General features: G+C 39.0%; 1 pseudogene; it reads left to right on the forward strand.

Moving 5' to 3' along the window:
- The first annotated feature begins 22,146 nt into the window (after window positions 1-22,146).
- On the forward strand, window positions 22,147-22,717 carry LOC143671106 (histone H1.0-like; annotated as a pseudogene).
- Window positions 22,718-23,263: the final 546 nt, after the last annotated feature.

The following is a 23,263-nucleotide window of genomic DNA, read 5'->3' on the forward strand; positions in this document are numbered from 1 at the left end:
ACAGCAAAGTAACCCAATGCAGAAGGAAAGAAATAACAAAGATTAGAGTGAAAACAGAAAACAAAATAACAACAGAATGAATCAATAAAGCCAAAAGTTAGTTCTTTGAGAAGACCAATAAAATTTTAAATGCATAGACTGACAAATGCAAATGATGAGAAGATGCAAATAAAGTCAGAAATGAGAGGGGGGCCACAACCATGGATCCTGAAGAGATTAAAAAAACACAATAAGAGGATACTATGAACAACTGTACACCAATGAACTAGACAACTTAAATGAAATGCACAAGTTCCTAAAAACACAACAAAAATGTCCACTGAGTAGAGAAATGATAGAAGGCCTCAATAAACCAACCACTGGTAAGGTTATTGCATAAGTCATCAAAAATCTCCAAAGAAAAGCCCAGGATTGGATAACTTCACCATTGAATACTATCATGCATTCCAAGTGGAATTAATACCAATTCTGCCCAAATTCTTCCAAAAATTGAAGAAGAGGGAAGCCTACCTAACTTATTCTATGAAGCCAATATTATATTAACACTAAAGACTGATAAAGATACTACAAGTAAAGAAAACTTCAGACCCATATTTCCAATGAACATAGATACAAAAAATCCTCAACAAAATGTGTGAAAAGAGAATCTGACAGTATATTAAAGAGTTTTTACACCATGACCAAGTGTGTTTTATCCCAGATATGCAAAGCTGGTTCAATACAAGAAATTCAATTTATACAATACAATAACAAATTAAAAGAGAAAAACCCCACAATCATCTCCACTGATACAGAGAAACATTTGACAAAATTCAGCATCCTTTCTTGAAAAAAATACACTGACTTTAAAACCTAGCTATTTTCACAATAGCATGCTACTGTCACTTCTATTCATTTCCAAACATTTAAATTCAACCTATTTAAATATTGTGCACATATTAAACAACCACTCCACATTCTGTAGCTTTATTCTATATCCTGGTGACCTGTATTCTATATTTTACATCTATGAGTTTACATATTATACTTAGTTCATATCCATGAGAGCACACAACGTTTGTACATTTGTGTCACGTATGTCACCAGAATGAAAGTTAGAGGCTAAAGAATGGGAACATGTAACAGAGTGAATCTTGTGGTGGACAGTGTGTGATCAACAGTAAAAAATACTAAAAAATTATGTCATCAACTAGAACAAAGTGTAAAAAATAAAATAAAACAAAAATAAAAAACATCAAAAGTCAAAGTTAGGACATAGGTAAAAATAGTCAATTCAATTCCTAAATACAGGACCTTAGTAATTCCCTTTTAGTGTTAAGTGATTACCATAAAATTCTTCTAAATTTCTCTCTTTCTAATACCTACACACAGAGTGAATTACAGAAATCATAGAAATTTTGCAGTTAGCGCTTAACTCAATATATATATATTTTTAAGAATCTCAGCTAGCTGGCTGTTAATTACCTATTTGTAATAATCTGTGGAATATCCCAGGCTTGTGCACCACTGCCAGCCAGTGCACATGGGCCATTCCTCTCATTGTGAATTGTTGTGTGGTCAGGGATAGCAAATTACTTTGAACATTAACTTAAAAATACGCAAACAGAAGGACTTATCTGCAAGAACAGAAAGTAATTGAATATACTCCAAAACTGAAGAGAAATATATTTTTGCATTATTTACTATTTAGATTATCTCAATTTTAGCTGCCCTCCACTGATGCAGGTGATTAAGGGAGTGCATTGCTGACAATGGTTCTAATGCCAGTGAAATGCATTTTCCAGGGCCTGTTCTTATGCATGTCTTAAGCATTATAGAGTCACATATTACATTTCCTTAAAAATATAGGTAAGATACTGAAAATTTTCTTAAAATGACAAAACTGATTTAACACCTTAAAAAATACCGATTCTCACAGAGGAGAAAATGTCCTCTTAGTAGAATGCTTAAAAAGTCACCATCTCTTAATACTCTGGATAGGGTAGAGTGAGGTACAATGCAAAGAAAGTGGAGTGTGGTAGTTTGAAGCTGATATGTACCCCAGAAAATAATGTTCTTAAATTTAGTTCATTCCTGTGGGTGTAGAACTATTGTAAGCGGGATCTGTTTTTTAGATTATTTTAATTAAATGTGACTTACCTTGTTCAAGGTGGATCTTAATTTTTCTCACTGGTGTCCTTAATAATAAGATAAAGGGCAAAAAAAAAAAAACAAAAACAGAGAAGCTAATGTAAAAAGCCCCAGACAAGCTGAGAGAAAAAAAGATTCACCTGGATAAGCTGAGCATTTTAAGCTAATGAGTTCCATTTTAAAAACCAAATAAAACACATCAAAATGGAGATATCAAAGAAAATCTCCTCAAAATGATAAAGGGCATATATGCAAAACCAACAGCTAACATCATATTCAATGGTGACAGATTGAAATCGTTCCCTTTAAGATCAGGAACAAAACAAGATTAACCACTGGTTTTCAGCATTTTACTGGAAGCTCTAGCTACAGCAATTAGGAAAGAAAATTTAAAAAAAGAAATAAAAGGTATCCATATCAGAAAGGAAGGAGTAAAAATTTAATTCTTTGCAGATGACATGATCCTATATTTAGAAAGCCCCCCAAATATTACGACAAAGCTACCAGAGCTAATAAACAAGTTCAGAAAAGTGGGGGGATACAAGATAAACATGTGAAAAGTAGTAGAGTTTCTAAACACTAGTAATGAGCTATTAGAGAAGATAATCAAGAAAAAATTACATTCTCAATTTCAACTAAAAAAATCAAGTATCTAGAAATAAACTTAACCAAGGATGTAAAGGACATGTACACAGAAAACTATAAAACATTGTTAAAAGAAATCAAATAAGACCTAAATAAATGGAAAGGCATTCTATGTTCATGGATTTGAATGCTAAATATCATTAAGATATCAATTTTACCCAAATTGATCTACAGAATCCATGCAAAACTCATAAAAATTCCAACAAACTATTTTGCTGAAATGGAAACACTAATTATCAAATTTGTTTGAAAGGGAAAGAGGGCTTGAATATCCAAAAATTTCTTGATAAACATCATGCTTCCTGACTTTAAAACATATTATAAAGCAATAGTTTCTGAAACAGCAAGGTACTGGCATAAAGATAGACATATTGATAAAAGGAATCAAAACACGAGTGCAGAAATAGACCATCAGATCTATGGTCAATTGTTTTTTTGTTTTTTTTTCCACACTGGCAAGTGCTGGGAATCAAACCCAGGTCTCTGGAATGGCAGGTGAGAACTCTGCCACTGCGCCACCATTGCCCGCCATAGTCAGTTGACTTCTAACAAGACTCCCAAGTCCATTCAACTGGGTTAAAACAGTCTTTTCAATAAATGGTGCTGGAAGAACTGTGTATCGTTATCCAAAAGAATTCAAAAGGACTCCTATCACACGCCATATACAAAAATTCACTCAAAATGGCTTAAAGACCTAAATATAATAGCCAGTAGCATAAAATTCCTAGGAAAAACTGTAGGGAAACATCTTCAAAATCTAGTGATAGGTGGTAGTTTCTTACAACCAAAGCACAAGCAGTGTAAGAAAAAAAAAAAATAGAACCAAAATTCCAAACTAGAGTACTGAATAGAGGTTAAAAGAAAGATTGCCTCCACAAAATTGATTAGGATTAAAACATGGCTTTTCTAGGATATATAATCCTTTCAAACTGGCACACTTGTCTTCTTCATTATTTTAGAGGGAAAGCTTTCAGTCTCTCATCACTGAGTATGATGTTAGATTTGGGTTGTTATTTAGGCCCTTAATCATGTTGAGGAAGCTTCCTCCTATTCCTATTTTTCTGAGCATTTTTGCCTAGAAAGAATGCTGGATATTTTCAAATGCCTTTTCCTCATAATTTGAGATGAGTATGTTTTTTTTTTCTTTCGTTCGATTGATACAGTTATTGTATCATACTGGTTGATATTCTCATGTTGAACCACTCTTTCTAAAATAAAACCTATTTTACCATGGTGTGCAACTTTTTTGATATGTCGTTGTATGCTGTCTGCTAGTATTTTGTGGAAGATCTTTGCATCTATATTCATAAGGAATATTGGTTTGAGATTTTCTTTTATTATGGTGCCTCCAGTGGAGTTTGATACTATGGTGCTGCTGGCCACAGAGAATGAATAAAATCTTCCCTCTACTTCAATAGTTGAAAAAAAATTGAAAAGGCCTGGTATTAATTTTTCTTTGAATAATGGGTAAAATTCACCAACACAGACTTCTGGTCTGAGCTTTTGTCATTAAGTTTTGTTTTCTTTCTTTTTTTTAATCATTGTTCCAGTCCCTGAACTTGTTATTGGTCTGGTGAGATCTCCTATTTCCTCTTGAGTCAGTACAGGTTGTTCGTGTATTTCTAAGAATTTATCCATTTCACTGTTTTCTAATTTGTTCATAATATCCTCTCATAATCCTTTTTTATATCTGGTGCCTCAGTACCAATGTTCTCCCTTATAATACTGATTTTCATTATTTATGTCTTCTCCCCTTTTATTTTTGTTAGTGTAGATAAAGGTGTGCCAATTTTTCTTTTAAAGGAAACAACTTTTGTTTTCATTGATTTTCTCTACCGCCTTTCTTTTATCTATTTCCTCTTTAATATTTATAATTTCCTTCCTTCTGTTAAATTTGTGTTTGGCTTGCTCTTCTTTTTATAGTCCCACTGGGTGTGAAGATAGGTTGTTGATTTGAAATCTTTCTTCTTTTCTAAATATAAGCATTTTCAGCCATCCTTTTCATTCTTAGCACTGCCTTTGCTGCATCCCTTAAGTTTTTGTATATGCATTAATTTCTATTCATGTGACGATATTTCTTAATTTCTCTTTTGATTTTTTTCACACTTTTTTGATTTGTTAAATTTTTTGAAATGCAGTATACCAGAAATGCTTTTACAATCATGATTTATTAAATTAAAATTTTAAGTTCTAAGGCCATGAAAATGTTTCAAATAAAGCATCAACAGGAGATTCCTGGATTATGAAGACAGGCTGCTACCATCCAGGAGAATTCTGCCACATGAGAACACACATGGGAACATCTGCTCATCCTTCTTTCCTGGGTTCTGGTTTCAATGGCTTTCAGCAACTCAGTGTGGATTTCTTTCTCAGCGCCTCAGGGTGGATTTTTGTTTTCTCTGGTGTTTCTCTCTGACGTCTTTGGGCTTTTTCTGTCTTTTATCCTCATAAAGGGCTCCAGTAGAGGATTAAGACCCACTTTAATTGGGTGGGTCATGTCTCAATTGAAAGAACTTAACCAAAATTTCCCACCCACAATAGGTCTGCACACACAAGAATGTATTAAAAGAAAAAAGTCAATTGCGATGATAAATGTACAGCTATATGACGATATATAGGAGGATTCAGAAGAGACAGCCACTCTTCCTGCTTCAGCCAGCCAGCCTCTCCTGAGAGTTCATTGAGGGCCTTCATTGGAGTTGTTAGCTCACAGCCTGCCCTACAGACCTTGGACTTTACATCCTCACAGTTACAGGAGACACTTTTATTAATTTTATATTTACAGATATCTACTGCTGATTTTGTTTCTCTAGAGAACCCTAGCTAATACACCAGTCATTTATAAAATTATACTCAAAGACAGAAAAGAAAGCTAGCAGACGATGCCATATTCGCCATGTGCCCTTCCAGCCGAGAGAGAAGCCCTGACTGTGTTCGCCATGTGCCTTCTCACTTCATGAGAACCTGAAATTCATTGGTCTTCTTGAACCAAGGTATCATTCCCTGGATGCATTTGGATGCATTACATGGTGTGTGAATATATGATATATATCAATAATTTTTTTTTAATTCTAGGTTAAAATATTTTAGTGAATAATTAAGACAGATTTGGGATAAGGTTTTTATAATTATTAGTGTAGTACTTTATGTATACAATGTAATTCAGTTTCTCTATCTTTAAGCTCAGGGATATATCTTCTTTACCCAAACACGTATATGTCAATCATTAAATATTTATCTTGTTTATTGAAAAAAAGAATATGGCCATTTCTAGTGTACATAACACCTTCAAATCAGCACAGCTCTATTGGTTGCTTAAGAGTGTATTGATTAATTTCCATGTGTTTGTGAATTTTGCACTCATTCCTTTTCTTTGATCCTAGTTTCACTTCATTGTAGTTAGAGAAGTTACTTTCTATGATTTTATTATTGTTCTAGCTTGCTAGCTGCCAGAATGCAATATACCAGAAATGGAATGGCTTTTAAAAGGGGGAATTTAATGAGTTGCTACTTTACAGTTCTAAGTCTGAGAAAAAGCCCCAATTAAAACAAGTCTATAGAAATGTCCAATCAAATGCATCCAGGCAAAGATACCTTGGTTCAAGAAGGCCAATGAAGTTCAGGTTCTCATGAAGTGAGAAGGCACATGGCGAACACAGTCAGGGCTTCTCTCTCGGCTGGAAGGGCACATGGCGAATATGGCATCGTCTGCTAGCTTTCTTTTCTGTCTTTAAGTATAATTTTATAAATGGTGCATTAGCTAGGGTTCTCTAGAGAAACAAAATCGGCAGTAGATATCTGTAAATATAAAATTAATAAAAGTGTCTCCTGAAACTGTGAGGATGTAGAGTCCAAGGTCTGTAGGGCAGGCTGTGAGCTAACAACTCCAAATGAAGGTCCTCAATAAACTCACAGGAGAAGCTGGCTGGTTGAAGAAGGAAGAGTGGCTGTCTCTTCTGAATCCTCCTTAAAAGCATTCCAGTGATTAGATTAAGTGTCACTCATTGCAGAAGACATTACCCTTAGCTGATTGCAAATGCAATGTGGATGCAGCCAGTGTGGTCTTGGTTTAAGTCCATGAAATGTCCTCATAACAACAGAAAGGCCAGTACTTGACTGGCCAGACAACTGGGCACCACCATCTGGCCAAATTGGCACATGAACCTGACTATGACAGTCTAACTCTTGTCATTTTGGCAACTGTACACATCACCTTAAACTATAATTAATCTCTAAATAGGAAACAATAACAGACTCAATTTTTCCTTGCCTAACAATATGCAGCTGTTCTGTGTGCAACTGGAAATGCATTAAATCCAGAACGAGGTGCAAGTCCTCAGGTAATATTCACTCTTAAATCTGATATCTCACAACTTAAACACTATAACATAAACAAAAAAGCTTATGACATATGATAAAAGGTATAAAATAAAGAGGAGAAAGATATTTGATTTATATATAAATGCATAGATGCTAATTACAAAGCAAGGAAGAAATATTCATAACATTACAGTCCTCACTTTTGTAACTGATCACATGGTCATAGTTCATATTTATTAGTATCTTCTTCCACTACCCATTCCATGTTCCCTTTACCCTCAGCAAGCACTTCAGCTGGCCGTGGTTCTTTGCCTGGTGGGGTGACCCAAACCTTCATTCTTAAAATTTCAGAGTCATTTGTAGTCCTGCCTGGATTGGGTTGTCACAGTTTTCCATTGATTTTAATCACAGAGCATGGTAGGGCCAAGAGATACCTTACGGTATTTCCTAAATTACATGGAAACTCTTTACCTCTATTGTGTAATTGCAGTCCAATTTCCCCATGAAAGTCAGGGTCAATCACCCCAGTTAGTAAAGTAATCCTCTTCTTGGCCTGTTGATCCAGGGGCATGAGCAGCCCAAAGTGACCAGGTGGCAGTCTTAGATTCCAGTTCAATGGAATTGTTGTTGTTTCTCCTGGTGGAAGCATTCCCCCTTCTGGAACTAAAGCCTGCAGACCAACAGAGCTCAAGGTCACAAGAATAGGAAGTAAAAATTTTCCTAGTGTATCGCTAAGAGTAATAGTGAGTCATGCCACTCCCATTTGTGCACCTTGATTCCTGGATCTATGGTTCCTGGCTATGGGAGAAAGCACCTTACAATGGACAGTGATTCACAGCATACTCAGCCTCCTGGAGAACAGCACCTCAGCTCTGCAGGGTATTGCCACCTGGTTGGCACTGTAATTGAGTATTCAAAAAGCCATTCCACCATGTTATCAACCCAGCTGCCTCTGGATGATGGGGAACATGGTGAGAGCAGAAAATTCCATGAGAATGTAGTGATTTATGCACTTCATTTCCTATGAAGTGAGTTTCTTGATCATAAACAATGCTGTGTGGAATACCATGATGATGGATAAGGTATTCTGTAAGTCCATGGATGGTAGCTTTGGCAGAAGCATTGCAGGCAGGGAAAGCAAACCCATATCCAAAGTATGTCTATACCAGTTAGAATAAATCGCTTCCCCTTCCATGATGGAAGTGGTCCAATGTAATCAACTTGCCACCATGTAGCTGGCTCAATCACCTCAGGAAATGGTGCCATATCGGTGACTGAGTGTTGGTCTCTGCTCCTGGCAAATTGGACATCAGAAAGGGGCTATAGCCTGATGAACCTTTGTGAATGGAAGTCCATGTTACTAAACCCATGCATAGCCTCCATCCCTACCACTATGACCATATTGTTCATGAGCCCATTGGGCAATGATAGGAGTTGCTTGGGAAATAGTCTGTCTAGAATCCATAAAATGGATCATCTTATCCACTTCATTATTAAAACTTTTCTCTGCTGAGGTCACCCTCTGGTGCTCATTCATATGGGACACAAATATCTTCATGTTTTTAGCCTATTCAGAAAGGTCTATCTACATACCTCTTCCCCAGACCTCTTTGTCACCAATTTTCCAATCATGCACTTTCCAAGGCCTTTACCATCCAGCCAAACCATTAGTAACAGCCCAAAGGTCAGTATACAACACACCTCTGGCCAGTTATCCCAAGCAAAATGAACAATCAGGTACGCTGCTCAAAGTTCTGCCCACTCAGAGGATTCCCCTCACCACTATCCCTCAGGGACATTCCAGAAATGGGTTGTAGTGCTGCAGCTGTCCACTTTCAGGTGGTATCTGCAAATCATGCAGAACCATCTCTACAGGCCTGAGTTTTCCATTCCTCAGTCAATTTACTGTAAGTAACTCCCCAAAAGTCCATAGCTCTGATCTGGGAAAGAGAAGGTAATGTGACAGGAGTGGAAACCATGGGCATTTGGCCACTTCCTCTGTAACTTACTCGTGCCTTTAAGACCTGCTCTGGCCCTATCTCGTATATACCATTTCCACTTTATGATAGAGTGTTGCTGTACATGTTCAACATTAAGGCTTTGTGGGTCAGACAACACCCAGTTCATGATAGACAACTCAGGTCTCATGGTTATTTGGTGGCCCATGGCTAAGCATTCAGTCTCTACTAAGTCCCAGTAGCAGGCCAAAAGCTGTTTCTCAAAACAAGAGTAGTTATCTGCAGCAGATAGTAAGAATTTGTTCCAAAATCCTAAGGGTCTGCATTGTGATCTCCTATAGGGCCCTGCCAATGTCTCCAGACAGAATCTTTATTTGCCACTGACACTGCCAGCACCATTGGATCTGCTGGATCATATGGTCCAAGGGGCAGAGCAGCTTGTACAGTAGCCTGGACCTGTCACAGAGCCTCCTCTGTTCAGGTCCCCATTCAAAATTAGCTGCTTTTCTAGTCACTCAATAAATGGGTTGGAGTAGCACACACAAATGAGGAATATGTTGCTGCCAAACTCCAAAGACAGCAACTAGGGATTGGGCCTCATTTTTGGTCACAGGAGGGGTCAGACGCAGCAATATATCCTTCACCTTACAAGGGATATATTCACATGCCCCACACCACTGGACATGTAGAAGTGTAGAGCCCCTGTAATTTTGCTGGATTTATATTCCATCCTCTGACATGAAAATGCCTTACCAATAAGTCTAGAGTAGTTTCTATTTCTTGCTTACTAGTTCCAATCAACATGATATCATCAGTACAATGGAAGAGTGTGGTGTATTCTGGGAGGGAGAAATGATCAAGGTCCCTGCTGACAAGATTATGACATAGTGTTGGAGAGTTGATATACCCCTGAGGTAAGACATTGGAAGTATATTGCTAAATTGCCAGCTAAAAGCAAACTGTTTCTGTGGTCCTTACTAGCAACTATTAAGAAAAAAGCATTTGCCATATCAATAGCTGCATACCAGGCACCAGGGGATACATTGATTTGCTCAAGCAATGATAATACATCCAGAACAACAGCTGCAATTGGAGTCACCACCTGGTTGAGTTTATAATAATCCACTGTCATTCTCCAAGACTCATCTGTTTTCTGCACAGGCCAAATAAGAGAGTTGGATGGGGATGTGGTGGGAATCACCACCCCTGCGTCCTTCAAGTCCTTAAGAGTGGCAGTAATCTCTGCAATCCCTTGAGGAATGTAGTATTGCTTCTAATTTGCTATTTTGCTAGGTAGGGGCAGTGCTAGTGACTTCCACCTGGCCTTTCATACCATACTAGCCCTCATTTTATGAGTCAGAGCACCAAAGTGGAGATTCTGCCAGTTGTTCAGTATGTCTATTCCGACTATACATTCTAGAACTGGGGAAATAACTACAGAATGGGTCCAGGGACCCACTGAACCCAGTGCAAGATGGACCTGAGCTAAAACTCCATCAATCACCTGACCTTCATAAGCCCCCACTCTGACTGGTGGACCAGAGAGACATTTTGGGTCCTCTGGAATTAATGTCACTTCTGAACCAGTGCCTAATAATCCCCCAAATATCTGATCATTTCTGTTCCTTCAATGTACAGTAACTCTGGTAAAAAGCCATAAGCCTCTTTGGGGAAGGTTTGGAGGAAGATTAACACTATAAATTTATAGGAGTTTAACAGGGTCCTGCCCCAAAGGAACCTGGTCTCGCCTTCATTCAAGGGGCTCTGAGTCTGTAAACTGTTTCAATTTTGGAAATTGATTAAGGGCCATGGCTCTGTTTTTGTAATTCAAATTAGACTTGTGTTCACTTGACCTAGAACTCTTCTGCTTACACAAATCAAACAAGAATTTAGTAGACTGCCCATCTATTATACTTGTAGGTACCCCGTCATCTACTAGCCAATGTCACAAGTCTCTGTGAGTCAGATTATTTTGACTCCTGCTTTGACTCTGCTGTCCATTATGACAGCCGTGTCCACTTTGCCTTTGGCATTTAAGTACTGCCACCTGGCTTCTGCCTACTCAGAATCTGATCACTCCCAATGTGTTTAAGTATTCCAGCTCAGTGACAGTAGTTCCCACAGTAATATCTTACCTACAAAGAAGGGTGAATACAGAGCTCTTCAGGGATGATGGAGCTAATCTTAAAATTCTTATAAAAAGTTCTCATAAAAAGCACATCCTCTGGACATCCTGAGGTGTACGAGCAGGGTTTTCATGATAAATCCACTCTAACTTTCCAATCTCTCTAAGCCATTGGATCCCCTCATCTACATTATACCAGGGTAGTTCTGGCATTTCAACCTCAGCTAATGTTGGCCACCTTTGGATTCATGCTTCAGACAACCATGGAAACAAACTGTTAATGCCTTTCCTAAACCCTTGAGCTATAACATTGAATGCAGAATCTCTGCTTAGTGGGATCATATCAATAAATTTAACCTGATCCAGATTTGTATTCCTCCCATCATTATCCGGCACCCTTACAATCCATTGCCACACATATTCCCCTGACCTCTGTGCATATAAATTGGAAAATTCATGCAGTCCATTTTGAGTGTAGCATACCTACTCATGGGTGACACTTTGTACATCACCTTTTGGGGCCCATTGGGACTTCAGTTTAGTTGTAGGTCTGGGAGAAAAGAGGGGCGGTGGAGTGGGTAATGAAAGGAAATAGAAGCACCTTCCAAACCAATTGTTTCAGGGCATTTGTTTGCAGTTACATCTAGTGAAACAAGATTAATCACTCTAGGTAGATGAGCAAAGGCTGTTTCCCCATGGAGGGGTAATTACATAATCCACAGGCACTGAATGGTTAATCCCTTCAGTTGGAGGTTGGGTGGCCAACCTCAAGGCAGGCTGGGTTGGGGTAGCTATGTCATCATGGCAGACTATTACAGGGTTTTCTAGAAAAGGCTCAGCATGATCTAGGGTTTCAACATCTCCAGAGCCATCATTATCAATCTGTATGCTGCCTTCCCATTGTTCAGGGTCCTATTCCTTCTCACTAAATACCCCCAATTTAACAGTTGAGATTTCAGTTTACCTTATAAAGTTGCCACTCTAACAATGAGATTCTGATTTTCAGAGATCTCAAGTCTGAGGCTACAGTAAATAAGATTTTCCTTCAGGGCAAACATAGAAACTTTAACATCTGTCATATGGTGTGTAAGCGTCTCATTTGAAGCCTTCAGCTCATCCTTTCCCCTCATCAATGTATACAGTGTATGTAACAACAACAACCAGCCAACATCTCTATACCTCTTAATTCCACAAAACTCCATAAAGGTGTGAAAAATATTATCACCCACAGCCTGGCTTCATATAAGCAAACAATTAGCAGAATCAAATGGTGATATTTTGACTACCTCTTTGGCCAGCTCACCCCATGGATTGGCAGTGTCATTCTGATTATAGGAGAAAGAGTCATTAGTACCTTTGAGTCTAGTCAGAGCAGAAACCAATGGTAAAAAGCCATTTTTAAAGTTCTGTTTCTTAAGAAACACCCCACTACTGGTATTAGCTAGGGTTCTCTAGAGAAACAGAATCATCAGGAGATATTTGTAAATATAAAATTTAGAAAAATGTCTCATGTAACCATGGGAATGTAGAATACGAAGTCTCACGCTGTTACTACAATCCTATAACTGTTCCCTGGGGTTTTGAGAAAGACATTTCTGCCAATTTTACTGGTTGTTCAAAGTTTCAATGTGGAAATAGAGGTCTGGAGCATCTGACTCAGCCATCCTGATGGGACAGGACTTTTAAACAAAAATTTTAATGAAACTTAGCATGTAAATTAGGCAACAGTAGAAATTTTGCTCAGGAAATGGTGGTTATAGAGAAACCTTTCCTTCATCTTGTATCATGTCTAAGCTTCCAAGGAATGTAATTTTGAAGGATTCTAGCAAAAATAATCACATTTACTTGTCTTCTCACTACAAAAACTCCTTCCACCCACCTTTGGTGTATTGCATTCTGGCAACCTTAGCAAATTAAAACAGTGGTGAACCATCTTTCCAGAATCAGTTATGTAGGTAACAGATGTTAGCGGTAATTAAAGGAGACTTAAAAACATATAGAGACAAATTATTGGGGGAAAGCTGAAAAATTGGATAGCTGGGGGAGTCCTCTACTACAAATAAAGTGGAGGACACAGCATTACATTGAGCAAGATTTTGGCTGGCAAAGTGAGGGCACAGGAATCCCACAGTTCCAACCCTGCCCAGGGGTATGTAGCCTGGGATCTGAGGCAAAGGGCCTCTGAGGACATTAAATTTCTGAAAATCGCCATCTGCTGGGCAGACTAAAAAGTGCAATGGAATTTTTAAAGGCTTTTCAAAAACTCTCCAGACCCTATCTCAGGACCAATTGAGTTAGTCTAGCGCTTTTGCATGGGAAATTGCCCTGGTTTTGTCTGATTACTGATGGTCCAACTGCTAAAGCATTGCCCTAATAAAACCAGATCTCACAGGCCAGTGAATAAAACACTGGAAACCAGCATATTTGATTTACCAACAAACAGAGACCATGCCGTAGGCCCCTTTTCCTACCCCCCATACCAGAAGCAGGCTATTATGGGAGTCGGGTTTTAGGGGGGAATGAGGGGCAGAGTAAATCTGTCAACCGGCTGGTGAGAGAGATGAAAAGATAGGTAACAAAGCCAGGCCAAAAAAAAGCTTAAGTAAAAGAGAGAAAATGGCTGCTTTATTTGTTAAGCTGTCATAATGCAATGCACCAGAAACAGAATGGTTTTTTAAAGGAGAATTTATTAAGTTGACAGTTTATAGTTCTAAGGCTCTGCAAATGTCTGAATTAAAGTAACAAGAGGTTACCTTCACTCAAGAAAGGCTGATGCCATTTGGAAAAACTCTGTCAGCTGGGAAGGCATATGGTAGGTGTCTACTGGGGTCGTTGGCTTATAGACAACTCTGTCAACTTGGAAGACACATGTAAACATCTCCTAGCTTTCTCTACTAGTTTATTCAAAAGTCTAACACAAGGGTCTCTGGCTTCATGGGTTCTATTGGCACTAAAGCATTTTCCAAAATGGTTCTCTCTAAGGACTCCAGTAAGCAACCCCACCTTGAATGGGTGGAGACATATCTCCATATAAACCATCTAATCAAATGCTACCACCCACAGTTGGGTGGGTCACTTTTCAATGGAAACAATAAAAAAAAAGATCGCACCCAACAATATTGAATCAGGATTAAAGAACATGGATTTTCTGGGGAACACAACAGTTTCAAACGAATGCATTCCACCATCTGAACCAAAAAAAGATATTTTCTTCCCAAATTCAAAATACATTCATTCCATAATAATATCAGAAAGCCTTAAACCACTTCAGTAACAATAAAAATGCAAAACAAAGTTACCTACAGACATGATCTGTCTTAAGGCAAAATTCTCTTCTGGTTCTGGACCTGTAAAACTCAGAACATATTATCTGCTGCCAACATACAAAGAAGGGACACTCGTAGGATAAATGTTCCCATTTCCACAGGGAGAAATTAGAGGGAACACAGGGGTCACTGGAAGCAAATAGTTCTGAAAACCTGCAGAGCAAATTCCATCAGATTTGCAGGTCTGAGAGTCATTTATCCTCAGGGCATTAGAAAGAGGCATTTCCACTCTTTCCAATGGTCTATGCAGTTGCCCAGCTCTTTCCAAATGCTGGAATCAGAATTTCACCATGAAGGACATTGGGGAAACCACCTTTTCCCTGGTTCCAACCTCTCCAAGCATTGGGGCAACACTTGGGCTATCTGCGATCTCTGCAGCAAAGGCTGAAACTCCCTTATAACTGTGTGGTGGCAGTAAGTGTCTCTCTAATCCCCAGGAAATGTGCTCTACCCTCTCTGAGGCCTGGGGCAGTGAAACTACTGCCATCTGCCTTCTGATCAAACTCACTCTCTCCAAGCGCATGGGTGGGGCTGCTTTATGGGCTCAAGGTTTTCTTTTTACTTCAGGCCTTAGCTTCCATGGTTCTGCCTTCAAAGTTATTTTTCCTTCAATTTGTCCATTTTCTGTCCCTTTTAGTTCAGACTGGCAGTGGTTTCATTTCTATGGATCCACAGCACTCATGTTGGTTTTCTATGTAGTAGGCAGGGATCATAACCACCAGACAGTAGGATTTTCAACAAGTCTTTTCTGGATAACTCCATCCCCAATGTTAGTTCGTCTGAAACACTGACTGGCTCCATGTTTCATTAAATCCTCATGTGGGGCACTATTCTCTGTGGACTCCCTTTTTGGAGGCCCAGAATATTCCAGATTATCAATTTCTGATTTTTTTCTACCTAAGAGTTCAGTTCTTAGCTAATCTCTCTCCTGTTGCATTTCACTATAAGCTGCAAGGAAAAACCAGGCCAGATTTTCTTTTTAGAAATCTCTCCTGCTAAATATCCAAGTTCATGGTTTTTAAAATCTGCCTTTACCCAAAACCAGTAGCCAATTTTGTTAAATTTTCTGACACTTTAAAAAAATGATTGCTTTCCTTCCAGTCTGCAATAACACATGCATCATTTCTGTCTAAAGCATTATTAGAGGTATCTTTAAAGTTCACATTTCTACCAATAGTCTATTGAAAGGATGCTAGGCCTTCTCTATCAAGAGTCTCATGAATCTTCCAGAGCTTTGTCTTATCAATTAAAAAAGTCATTCCAACATGTGTGGTATTTTCAAACTTCAGCAGCAACCAACTTCTGGTACCAAAATTGGTTTTAGTTTTTTAAGCTGTCAGAATGCAATATACCAGAAATGGAATGGGTTTTAAGAGGAGGAATTTATTAAGTTGTGAGTTTACAATTCTAAGAGCTGAAAATGTCCAAATTAAGGCACCAACAAGAGGTTACTTTCACTCAAGAAACTTGATGCCATTTGGAACACCTCTTTCAGCTGGGAAGGTGCATTACTGGTGTCTGCTGAGGTCTTTGGCTCCTAGACAACTCCGTCAAATGGAAAGACACATGGCAATGTCTGTTAGCTTTCTCTACTGACTTATAAAAAACATCTTCTTCAGGGGTCTGGCTGTGTGGGTTCTGTCAGCCCTAAACCTTTTTCCAAAATGGTTCCCTCTTAAAGGACTCCAGTAAACAACCCCAGTTTGAATGGGTGGAGAAATATCTCCATGTAAACCATCTAATCAAAAGTTACCACCCACAAATGGATGGGTCACATCTCCATGGAAACAATGAAAAAGATCCTGATATCAATACTGAATGAGGATTAAAGATATGGCTTTTCCGGGGACCAGGACAGTTTCAAACTAGCAAAATGACACCCAGAAAAAAGTGAGCAAGAAAATTAGGTGACTGAACACCAGCAAAACGTCACAAGTCCTACCAGGAAGAATGTAGATATGGCCCAAGTGGAACAAACTACCACTCAACTGAGTTATAGGAGTTGAAACAACTGATTAAAGATATTCAAACAAAGCTTTTAAATTAAATTAAATAGGTGAAGGATATTAAAAAAGACAAAGGATGTCCATATAGAAGAAACTGAAAGGCTGTAAAAATAAATGGCAGAACTTATGGGAATGAAAGGCAAAAATAGAAGAGGTGAAAAACCAATGGGGACTTATAACTGCAGATTTGAAGAAGTGGAAGAGAGGATTATAAAACTAGAAGTAAGGACATTTGAAAGAATAGATAGGGAAATTAATTTAAAAAATTGAGCGTGAAGTGCATGAATATACGTGTTATGGGTGACCCAGAAGGAGAAGGGAGGGAAAGGGGGCAAAAAGGGAAATGGAGGAAATAACCACAGAAAATTCTTAACTTTTATGAAAGACATAGAATCACAGGTCCAAGAAGTGCAGCATACCCCAAGCATAATAGATCTAAATAGACAAACTCCAAAACACTTACTAATCAGAATATCAAATGTCAAGAACAGAGAGAATTCCAAAGCAGCAAGAGAAAATTATTTACCACACACAAGAGAAGCTCAATAAGATTAAGCGTGGATATCTAGGCAGAAACCATCAAAGTGAGAAGTCAGTGGTATGACATATATGATACTGAAAGAGGAAAACTGCCAAATAGCAATTCTATATCCAGCAAAAATATTCTTCAAAAATGATGAAGACTTTAAAATATTTATAGTTAAACAGATACTGAGACAGTTCATTAAAAAGAGACCTGCTTTACCAGAAATACAAAAGGGAACACTACAGGCAGACAGAAAAAGACAGGAGAGAGAGCTTTGGACGAGAGGGTAGAAAGGAAGATTAGCAGTATGGGTAACCAAAATGGTAAAAAGAGAGGGAAAAAATAAGATATGATAATCAAAATCCAAAAGAAAAAATGGTTGGAGAAAGTACTGCCTTTACAGTAATAACATTAAATATTAATGGATTACACTCCCCGATCAAAAGACATAGATTGGCAGATGGAAAAAAAAAAACAAAAAAACATGATCTATTCATACGCTGTCTTTAAGAGACTCACTTAAGAACCATGAAAAAAAAAACAGTGGAGAGAGAAAGGATGGAAAAAGATATTACATGCAAACAACACCAGAAAATAGTGGTGGTAGCTATACTAACATCAGACAAATTATATTTCAAATATGAAACAATAGAAAGAGACAAAGATGGAAACTGTGCATTAATAAAATGGAAAATACATCAAGAAGACATAGCAATCATAAGTATCTATGCATTGAGCCAGAGTGCCTGAAAATACATGATGCAAGCATTGACAACACTGAAGGGCGATGTGGACAGTAGTACAACAATAGTTGGAGTCTTCAATACACCACCCTCATCAATGGGTAGACCATCTAGTCAGGATCAACAAAGAAAGAGATTTTGAGTAATAGGACAAATGAACTAGACTTAACAGACATCTACAGAACATTGAGCCCTAGAACAGCAGAATGTAATTATTCTCAAGTGCTCACGGTTCATTCTCCAGGATAGAAAACATGCTGGGGCAGAAAGCCAGTCTCAATAAATTTTAAAGGATTGAAATTGTACAAAGCATTCTTTACAATCATAATGGAATGAAGTTGGAAATCAATAACAGGTGGAAGGATGGAAAATTCACAAATATATGGTAGCTAAACAAGGCACTCTTAGACAACTAGTGGGTCAAAGAAGAAATTAAATGAGATTTTCGTAAATATCTCAAGGCAAATGAAGACAAGAAGACAGTGTATAAAAACTTATGGAATGCAGTGAAGGCAGTAGTGAGGGAGAAATGTATTGCCCTAAGTGCCTATATTAAAAAAAGAAAAAATAGCAAAAATTGCACAATTAACTGTCTACCTTTAAGAACTACAGAAAGCATAGCAAACTAGCCCCAAAGCAAACAGAAGGAAAGAAAAAACAAAAATTAGAGCAGACCTAAATGAAACAATAGATAGAATCAACAAAACCAGAAGATAGGTCTTTGAGAAAACCTATAAAATTGATGGACCCTTAGCTAGGCTGACAAAGAAAAAGAAAGGATAAAATAAATAGTCAGAAATGGGAGAGGGGACATAACTACTGATCCTGCAGAAATAAAAGTTATAATGAGTGGGTACTGTAAATAACTATGTGCAACTAGCAGACTAGACAACTCACATAAAACAGACAACTTCCTAGGAATGCATGAACAACCAAAATAGGCTCTAGAAGAAACAGAAGACATGAACAAAACAATAAATGATAAAGAGATCAAATCATCATAAAAAATTCCCCAAAAAGAAATATGCAGAACAAGATGGCATCACATGGGAATATCCCAAGCATTCAAGAGAGAATTAATGCCGATTTTGCTCAAACACCTTAAAAAAATTGAAGAAGAGGGATAGCCTCCTAACTCATGCTATCAAACCAACATCACCCAAATAACAAAGCCAGGCAAAGATACTACAGGGAAAGAAATAACTAAACAATACTTTTAATGATTATACATGTAAAAATCCTCAACAAAATACTTGTAAATAGAATTCAGCTGCACATAGAATCAAACACCATGACATAGTGGATTTTATTCCAGGTATGCAAGGGTGGTTTAGCACAAGAAAAGTTAATGTAATACACCAGAATAATAAATCAAAGAGAAAAGCTACATAATCATTTCAATTGTTGAAGAAAAGGTATTCGACAAAACTCATCATTCTTTATTGATGAAAACTCTTCAGAGAACAGGAATAGAAGGAAACTTCCTCAATATGATAAAGAGAATATATGAAAGCTCACAGCTCACATCATACAATGGGAAAGTCTGAAAGCTTTCTCTCTGAGATCTGGAGCAAGACAAGAATACCCACTGTAACTACAGCTATTCTATATTGTTCTGGAAGTTCTAGCTAGTGAGATGTGGCAAGAAAAAGAAATAAAGGCATCCAAATTGGAAAGGAAGATGTAAAATGTAAACTGCAAATGAAATGATCATGTATGAAGAAAATCCTGAGAAATCTACAACAAAACTACTAGAGCTAATAAACAAGTTCAGCAATGTCAGGATACAAGAATAACATGCAAATTCATAGTGTTACTAAACACTAATATTAGGCAATCTAAGGAGGAATTCGAGAAAAATAATGCCATTTACAATAGCAACCAAGATGATCAAATATCTAGGAGTAAATTTAACCGAGTGCATAAAGGAACTATATGCAGAAAACTACAAACCATTGCTAAAAGAAATCAATGAAGACCTAAATAAATGGAAGGACATACAATACTCATGGATTGTAAAACCAAATATAGTTAAGATGACAATTCTACACAAATGTACTTACAGATTCAATTCAATAACAGTCAAAATCCCAACAGCTTACATTGTAGAAATATAAAAAAAAAATAGTCAAATTTATTTGGAAGAGTAGGGTGCCCCAAATAGTTAAAAACACCTTGAGAAAGAAAAATGTAGTTAGTGGCCTCATACTACCTGACTTTAAGGCAGACAATGCTTTAGAATCAAAACAATATGGAACTGGCATGAACATAGATATACCAACAAATGGAATCAAATAGTTCAGAAGAAGACAATCTCATCTATTGACAATCGATTGTTTAAGAGTTCCTTTACATTTCAAAAATATTTTTATTGAGAAATATTCACACACACAAACACAGACCATCCAAAGTATATAATCTATGGCTCACAATATCATCACATAGTTGTATATTCATCGCCATGATCATTTTTAGAGCATTTGCATCACTCTAGAGAAAGAAATTTTAAAAAGGAAAAAACTCATGCATCCCATAACCCTCATCTCTCCCTCTCATTGACCACTAGTATTTTAATCTACCCAATTTTGTTTGCCCCTTATCTCCCCTATTCCTATTATTTATTTACTTATTTTCCCTTATTTTTTTTTTACTCCTCCGTCCTTACCCTGGATGAAAGGAACATCAGACACAAGGTTTTCACAATCACACGGTCACATTATAAAAAGTATATAGTTACACAATCATCCTCAAGAATCAAGGCTATTGGGCCACAGTTCAACAGTTTCAGGTACTTGCCTCTAGCCACTCTAACACACCATAAACTAAAAAGGGATATCTATATAATGCATAAGAATAACCTCCAGGGTAACCTCTCACCTCTGTTTGAAATCTCAGCCACTGAATTTTTATGTTGTCTCATTTCTCTCTTCCCCCGTTTGTTCAAGAAGGCTTTCTTAATCTCATGATGCTGGGTTCCAGCTCATCTCCGGAGTCCTATTCCACATGGCCAAGGGGATTTACATGCCTAGGAGTCATATAATACAAGGAGGGAAGGTAGTGAGTTCACCAGCAGAGTTGGCTTAGAGAGAGACCACATCTGAATAACAAAAGGGGTTCCCTGGGGGTGACGTAAGCATAATTATACTTAGGCTTAGCTTCTGCTTTGCAGAATAAATTTCATAGGGTTGACCCCAAGATTGAAGGCTCAGCCTATGGAATTAGTTGTAGCACTTCTTGGAAGCACAACCGGAATTCCTCGGTGTGGGGGGGATTTCAATATTTTTTTCTTTTCTCCCCAGTCCTCCAAGGGGATTTTACTTTTTTATTCTCTGCCCAAGTTACTTGGGGATATATCGAGGCATCACACTAACCTGTACAAATCAATAAGATCTCATGCTTTTTTCAAGACACCATGTAATTATAGTGCTCAATTAAACTGACCATACAAGTTAAATTTGATAATGGACTATCCAAAATATAAATTTTGTACCAAGTAAACATCTCTCCCTTTGGACTCACACAGAAGCTGAAGTTTTAAAGTACGGACCATATCATCCTTGACCCTGTATACTGATTTACCTTAGTCATATCCAGTTCAGCTTCATTCATATCTCTCTCCCTGTCCCAGCTCAGCCTGGCTGGGAGCGGCCTGACTTGGGGACGCTTTCCAGCCGCTCTGCCGGGCTGGGGGACCCCGTAGCGGGCAGGGAGAGGGGTTCCCGGCTAGACCTAGGGGTGAGATTTGCTTCGAGGGGCTCGCCGCAGCTCCGCAGAGCCAGCCCACCGCAAAGGGGAAATGTACAGGTGCGCCAGCGGTCCTAGGCGCCGTTTGGGGCGCGGGGCCGGCGCTGGGGGCGGAGGCCGGGCAGGTGGGACACACGGGAGGAGACCCCAGGGACCCAGGCAGCGGCCCCGGGCGACGGCGGGACACGAGAAGGCCCGGGACAAGGGGAAAGATTCCAATTTCTTCCGCGGAAGAAACAGATGGCAGCGGCGCCGCGCCGTTCCCGGCCGGGAGCAGTTGGTCAACAGCCCTGTCCGCACCGCGCTCCGTCCCCCGCCGCTAAATATCGCTGCCCGAGCGCGAGACGCGGAGCTGGGAACAGAAAGGCAGAGCCAGACGCCGAGACCCTCCGACTGAGCGGCGTGGCCGGAAAACGCAGACCCAGCCCAGGGAGCCCTCCCGCAAGGCGTGCTCTAGTGAAGAGGGAAGGACTCCCCGCCTGCATCACTGACAGCCGGACTCGGGACTGGCCTGGTGGTCAGCGACCCAAGAGCACATCCAGAGCCAGGCTTTCCTCAGCCCCCGACGAGGACTGGTCTCTCTGAAGGCGCCTTCCTCAACAAGCAGGACCAAGCAGGCCACCATGATTGAGAATTCCACAGCCACCCCTGCAGCCAAGCCCAAACGGGTCAAGGCTTCCAAGAAGTCCACAGACCACGCAAAGTATTCAGACACGATTGTGGCCGCCATCCAGGCAGAGAAGAGCTGGGGTGGCTCCTCACACCAGTCTATCCGGAAGTAGATCAATAGCCACTGAAAGGTGCGTGAGAAAGCAGATTTGCGGATGAAGTTGTCCAGCAAACACCTGGTCACCGATCGGTGTCCTCAGGCAGACCAAAGGGGTGGGCGCTTCAGGGTCCTTCCGCCTGGCCAAGAGCGACAAGCCCAAGAGGTCAGTGCCCTTCAAGAAGACCAAGAAGGTAGCCACGCCAGAGAAGGCGGCCAACCCCCAGAATGCTGCCTCCAAAGCCTCAAGTAAGAAGCGTAAGGCAGCCCCAGTCCAGATGGCTAAGAAGAAGCCAGTTGCCAGGCCCAGGAAAACCAAAAAACCCAAGATTATCAAAGCCAAGCCAGTCAAGGCTTCTAACCCCAAAAGGACCGAACTGGTGAAGCCCAAAACAAAGTCCCATGTCAAGAGGTCTGACAAGAAGTGAAGCCTTTTCCTGTGGGCACCACATGTCAGATCAAGGTTTAATATCAGAATATATAAAGAGATTCTACAACTCAACAACAGATAAAAAACAAACACCTCAATTACAAAATGAAAAAGATGAACAGACAGTTTTGAAAACAGATAATACAAATAGCTAAAATGACCAAGAAAAGATGCTTGACTTCACTGGATATTATGGAAATTCAAATAAAAACCATAATGAGATATCAACTCATACGCACTAGAAAGGCCATTAAAATGCCAAATGCTGGAGAGGATGTGGAGAAAGAGGCACACTTATCCACTGTTGGCAGGAATGTAAAAAGATGTAAATTCTCTGGAAGTTAGTTTAGTGGTTCCTCAGGAAGTTATGCATAAAATTGCCATATGATCCAGCAATCCCATTAATAGGTATATACTCAGAGAAATTGAAGGCAAGGGTACAAATGAACATTTCCACACTGATGTTTATAGCACCATTATTTATGATTGCCATGGGATGGAAACAGCTCAAATTTCCATCATTGGACAAGTGGCTAAACAAGCT

The sequence above is a fragment of the Tamandua tetradactyla genome, chromosome X (assembly GCF_023851605.1).
Source record: "Tamandua tetradactyla isolate mTamTet1 chromosome X, mTamTet1.pri, whole genome shotgun sequence".
NCBI lineage: Eukaryota > Metazoa > Chordata > Mammalia > Pilosa > Myrmecophagidae > Tamandua > Tamandua tetradactyla.